This window comes from Salvia splendens, unplaced genomic scaffold (assembly GCF_004379255.2).
Source record: "Salvia splendens isolate huo1 unplaced genomic scaffold, SspV2 ctg771, whole genome shotgun sequence".
Classification (NCBI taxonomy): Eukaryota; Viridiplantae; Streptophyta; class Magnoliopsida; order Lamiales; family Lamiaceae; genus Salvia; species Salvia splendens.
The window spans coordinates 1-6,434 of record NW_024599446.1 but is presented as its reverse complement, the minus strand read 5'-3'; the positions used below and the strand labels follow the sequence as shown (position 1 = coordinate 6,434).

At 36.1% G+C, this 6,434-nt stretch overlaps 1 pseudogene; it reads left to right on the top strand.

The window, feature by feature from the left end:
- Positions 1 to 1,084: 1,084 nt before the first annotated feature.
- Positions 1,085 to 6,368, top strand: LOC121791297 (annotated as a pseudogene).
- The last annotated feature ends 66 nt before the right edge of the window (positions 6,369 to 6,434 follow it).

Here is a 6,434-nt window from a genome sequence, read left to right as displayed (position 1 = left end):
ATAATACCTAGCTAATCATCCTCGTATACTCTGTTATTATATAATATTAATTTATCGATTCAAATTCTTAATTATGAAAAGACTCCAGCTATTCAAATCATTAAGTCATACTCCATATATTGTGCGTTATTCCTCGGGTAAATGTGTAAATTCAAAATTGATTTTTTTGACACCTACGAATCTAACCCATAACATGAATTAATGTAACAAAATGACATATAGTATACCGTATTTTTTTAATTAAGGGAAAAAATTATTCATATATCCTAGTTTATTTAACTTAATACAATGTATATTCTGCATGATTTCCATCAGTACTATACTATTTTATAACATTCGAAACGTGAATATATTCTTAACAATTTTTTATTTCTATACTCCTCCATGTTGCACTAATAGAGTAAATCTTATCCATACACTCATACATACACTACCTTTCAAATAAATTAAAATAGTCATACATACACTAGGAAAGTCGTATACAACATAGAGACTTGGAGCAAGGTAAGAATAATCTCAGAAGCTACCTCAATATTTTATAATCGTAAATTTTTCTTAGCACTATTCCATAACAACTACACTGTACTCCACATTTTTTACTATTAGCGAACGTGAGCCAACTATCAATTTTAAATATGCAAAAACTGTCAAATTTGTACTATTGTTTTATATATGGATGTAAAACTTGGATTAATTCAATGAATTATGCCAAATTTTTACTATAACATACTCATGCCCCTTGCACCAGTCTTCAATCATACATATATCTACAGAGTATAATATAGTATGTGCATAGCAAGTGATTGGTACTACATTTTTGGACAACGACAGAAAATATTTTTAAAAATAAAGGTGGTGGGATTAATTTTACACGATTTTATCATTTCATATGCAATTGATCTCTCTGCGAAATTTCTGATTAATTTTTTAAAAATGACAGTGAATTAATTGCGCGCCTCATGAAACTATAAAAGGGCAAATTAACCACATTAATTCCATCAAATCTCAAACACCACTGCAAATTAAACTTGCTACCTCCCTACTTCCATAGCTAAAATTTCTCCGTCTCTCTGAATTTACATCGATGGCGGAATCACAGTGGCGTTTCGGGGGAAACACGAAAGTGATCGGAGCGGGGGCGACGACACTGAGAGGGGTAATGGACGGAGTTACGAAAAATTTAAATGAAAATAATGGAAAAAGCGTAATTCATCTAAGCCAAGGCGATCCCTCCGCCTTCCCTTCCTTCCGCACTTCCGCTTTCGTGGAGGAGTCCGTCTCCAATGCCCTCCGCTCCGCCAACTTCAACGGCTACTCCTCCACCGCCGGTCTCCCTGCCACCCGCAGGTATATATATATATATATATATATATATATATATATATATATAAATACATACAAAAAAAATATTATGCATGAAAACTTACATGCATGCATGATTGTACATTTAAAGTTGCAATCTTATAGTAGTAAATAACAAGCAAAATCTGTATGAATTTTGGCAGTGCTGTAGCAGAGTATCTCTCAAAAGACCTTCCCTACAATGTAGCAAGTGATGATGTTTTCCTAACCAATGGATGCACCCAAGCATTGGAAGCCGCTCTAACTGCCCTTGCCCGCCCGGGGGCAAACATTCTGCTTCCCCGGCCGGGCTACCCTGATTACGAGGCTAGGGCAGCCTTTGCGGGCCTTGAGGTCCGCCACTTTGACCTAGTCCCTGAAAACGACTGGGAGGTCGATCTGGCGGCAGTGGAAGCCTTGGGAGACGAGAACACGGTCGCCATCGTTATTATAAACCCTGGGAATCCATGTGGGAATGTTTTCAAATATGAACACTTGAAAAAAATTGCAGAAACGGCGAGAAAGATGGGGATCTTAGTGATTGCAGATGAAGTTTATTGTCATCTCACTTTTGGAAGCAATCCGTTTACACCAATGGGGGTTTTTGCATCAATTGTTCCTATTATTACACTTGGATCATTGTCAAAGAAATGGATTGTGCCTGGTTGGAGAATTGGTTGGCTTGTCATAAATGATCTACATGGCATTCTCACTAACCATGGGGTAATTTTCTTATATACTCTCTCAAACCTTTTTTTTAGCTAAAATTCTATTCTAGTATAATGAAATTTTAATTAGTTACAAGAAATTACACTAATTAAATTTTCTTAAACTGCAGATTGTTGACACCATCAAGGGTTTTTTTTAACATTTCGTCTGACCCAGTGACCTTTATACAGGTGAATTCTTCAATTACATATTGATTTCGTTGCCTTCCATTATTTGCTTCTATTATGAACTGCTTCTGTTTTTACTCGTTACTTTTGGCTCGAGCATTTTATTTAATATAGAACATATCGAGTACCTATCCATTAATCTGAATTAATATGAATAATGCAGGCGGCACTTCCTGAGATTCTATTGAAGACTACAAGTGAATTCTATGACAAGATTGTGAATTTGTTTAGAGAATCCGCCGACAAATGCTACAAACTTACCAATGAAATTCCAGGCATAAGTTGCCCCATCAAACCTCAAGGATGCATGTTTCTTATGGTAATAATCAAATGCCCAAGAGTTAAATTTTGAAACTGATTAAATAAAAAAGAATTATTCGCATGATGGTAAATAGTGGGATTTTAATTAATTTTCATGATCAGATCAAGCTGGATTTGTCGAAGGTGGAAGCGATTAAGGATGATTTTGATTTCTGCTGCAAGTTGGCTAAGGAAGAATCGGTTGTACCTGTTCCAGGTGAATTTTTGTGCCAAAATCTATATTATATAAATCAGAGAAATATATGAAAAAAATTGGTATGTCATTAATATATCAAATTTTTGACAAGATTATTTTGTTGGTGGGTATAGGTGTTGGATTAGGGTTGAAGAACTGGATGAGAGTGACATTTGCTGTGGAGGAATCATACATCGACGAAGCCTTTCGAAGAATGAGAGCTTTCTGTGAAAGGCATGCCAAGAAACATACCAAAATATCATATTATGTTGAATCACCTATTTTTGAATTTATTTATGTTTAGTCACAATAGATTTAGGTGATTGATTTAGTGATATTTTGTATAATAGGCTATGTAATATTGTTAGAATCCAATAATCGATTTCTCGGTTCCTTCCTCAAATATGGTCTGAATATCACTAGTGGAGGACTATAATATTTGTGCAACATCACTTGATTAATCAAGTGATGTTACTTATTGATATTGTTAGAAATTAAGGCACAAGTATTGTTGCACAAGTCTCTTAAGTAAAAGCCAATCCAAACCCTTGGCACATATTCCCCTTCAAGTTTGAGACTCGCGCTTCAACACGCGACTTCTTCACGACTTCTTCTTCTTCTTCTTGATAACCGAGAGGTTAGGAGAAAAGTCTGCGGTTTTCTATGTGAGATCTTGTGATATGCATTTGTGACCGTTGGTTAGGGCTTATGTGTGAAGTTTGCTCGTTGGTCGGGGACTGGGTTAGGGTTTGTGGTGGTTTACAAAGGATGACTTATTGTCTCTTTATGGATCTCGGATGCTACTGTGATAGATTTAGGACTGTGCTATATTTGACCATCATATATGAAATATTTTACTCATTCACTTGTTATCTCAGTTATTCATTTGTTGTTATTACTTGTCTGTATTCGATATGTTCAGTGAGGGTTGATCTCTTCACACTTATGTAAAATTGTTTTCATACTATAATGAATACTTGTGCTTTGAGATATTTTTTTTTTTTATTTCAAACTTGTCAAACAAAATGGATATTTCGAGTTATTTTCCAAATAACAAGGCTATAGAAAAACTACACTTCAAAACATAGTTGTTATCTTTTGCAAAAGTGATTTCAAGATAGACTTCTAAACCTTTGCATCCAGTCAAGGAAGACTCTCAAGTCTCAACAAATAGTGACAAATATATAACAACTAAACAAGACCGACTAAAAAATAAATTGTACTATAATGCTTATAAGATTTTATTAATCTTTTATCCCTAGCTTATGGATAGAATCATTCATTAATAATTATTTTCTCCCCATGTAGAAGTAATATTATTTGACTATTTATTGATACACTATTTTCAGTCGTTACGCATATGGCATGATTACACCTTCAAACTTATACGGTACTACTATTTTTATAATCTCTGAAACGTGTTAAAATAAATTAAAATAGTCATAACCAATGGATGCCCCCAAGCATTGGAAGCCGCTCTAACCGCCCTTGCCCGCCGGGGGCTAACATTCTGCTTCCCTGGCCGGGCTACCCTGACTACGAGGCTAGGGCAGCTTTGCTGGCCTAGTCCCTGAAAATGATTGGGAGGTTGATCTGGCGGCAGTGGAAGCCTTGGGAGACGAGAACACGGTCGCCATTGTTATTTTAAACCCTGGAAATCCATGTGGAAATGTTTTCAAATATGAACACTTGAAGAAGATTGCAGAAACAGCGAGAAAGATGGGGATCTTAGCGATTGCAGATGAAGTTTATTGCCATCTCACTTTTGGAAGCAATCCATTTACACCAATGGGGGTTTTTGCATCAATTGCACCAATTATTACACTTGGATCATTGTCTAAAAAATGGATAGTACCAGGTTGGAGAATTGGTTGGCTTGTCCTAAATGACCTAGATGGCATCCTCACTAAGCATGGGGTACTTTTATATCTCTCAAACCCTTTTAATTATTTCTAAAATTAATGACATTTTAATTATCTACAAAAAATTGAGAGATAATTAAATTTATTAATCAAATTTATTATGGTTGACATTCCAATTTTCCAAATCAGGCCAAGAAAGGAAATTGTGAAGTGCTTATATATAGAAAAATATTTTATGTCTTTTAACCAAATGATATCTCGCTCTCTACTATACTACTTACCCTACCTTTTCTCATATTCTCTTATTTTATCAATCATATATTAAAATTCATGCTAAATCAAATATTGATAATATCTTTCAAGAATGGAGAGAGTATTTTATTTTCAGGAATCTGTGGTGGGGTTACTTTCATTCACATAAGCCAGAGTTTAATGGTCTTCTATTTATTAGTGCGAATTTCGAAACAAAGCAAAAGATAAAATCCTTGTCTTTTGCACTTCCAGCCTCTCAACTGTTTGTCTATATTAAACCTGTCCTCTATTTTATTTTTGGTAGTACAAAACTTTGTGACTCCTCACACAGTCATACATACTCACCGATGGAGCAGAAAATGAGAGAGTGGGGTTTCAACAGCGAGAAGCGAACGGTGACAATCAGAGACTTTCTTGAAATATTAAAGGGGAATGGAGATCCCTCGACGTATCCCAGCTTCAAAACAACTACTGTTGCTGAGGAATCCCTTCTCAATGCCCTTCGCTCCTCTCTCTTCAATGGCTACCCCCCTTCTGCTGGCCTTTCTCCCTTCTCAATGCCCTTAACTCCTCTTTCATCCCTCTCTGTTTTTTTGTGTGTGTGTGTGTTTGTAGGAGAGAGAGATAAAGGGTCTCAAAATGCATGGAAGGATGAGAAAGATTGTGTCTTTTTACATTTAGTGTTCTTGATTTTGGTTGTATTTGATTTGCTGTGTCCAATGCCTGAAAACCCATGTTGTTTTTTGGTTTAAAAGATTTTAGATTTCACAAAAAAGAAGCTGTTTTGAATCTCCAAGAATTGATAAAGTTGCTGTTTCTGAATGATTACTCAAAATTATTGTAATTGTGTTTTTGTGTACCAATGCATGCTTGTTTGTGTCTCTCTGAGTGATTTTCTTAGGAGCTTCAGAGATTCTTGCATAAAAGGCTTGTTTAGGATATTCTTCCATAATGATTCTTGCAAAAAATGGCTTGCTTAGGAGATTCTACCATAAAAATTCTTGCAAAAAAAAGGCCTGCTTAGGATTCTGCCATAATGATTCTTGCATTAAAGGCTTGTTTAGGAGATTCTTCCATAATGATTCTTTCAAAAAAAATTACTTGCATTGGAGATTCTTGCATAAAGATTCTTGCAAAAAAATTACTTGTATTGGAGATCCTTGCATAAATACTCTAGCAAAAAAGGCTTGTTTAGGAGATTCTTGACAAAAAGCTTTGTTTAGAAGATTCTTGCATAAAAAGCTTGTTAGGAGTTTCTTGCAAATAATGGCTGAAGCAAAAGGGAACTTGTGTAGCTGACTCTACCGCCTATATCTTTCACTCTGCAACAGGTCAATTGCAGAGCATCTGAGCAAAGACCTTCCTCACAAGCTGTCGGAAGGCGATGTTTTCCTAACCGCAGGGGCAAATCACGCGATAGAGGTCGTGCTATTAGCCCTGGCTCGCCCGATGCCAACGTATTATTCCCCCAGACCAGGCTACCCGGTGTATGAAGCACATGCTGCATTCAGCAATCTTGAGGTCCGTCATTTCAATCTCCTGCCGGATAGAGGCTGGGAGGTCGATCTTGATGGCGTGGAGGCTCTT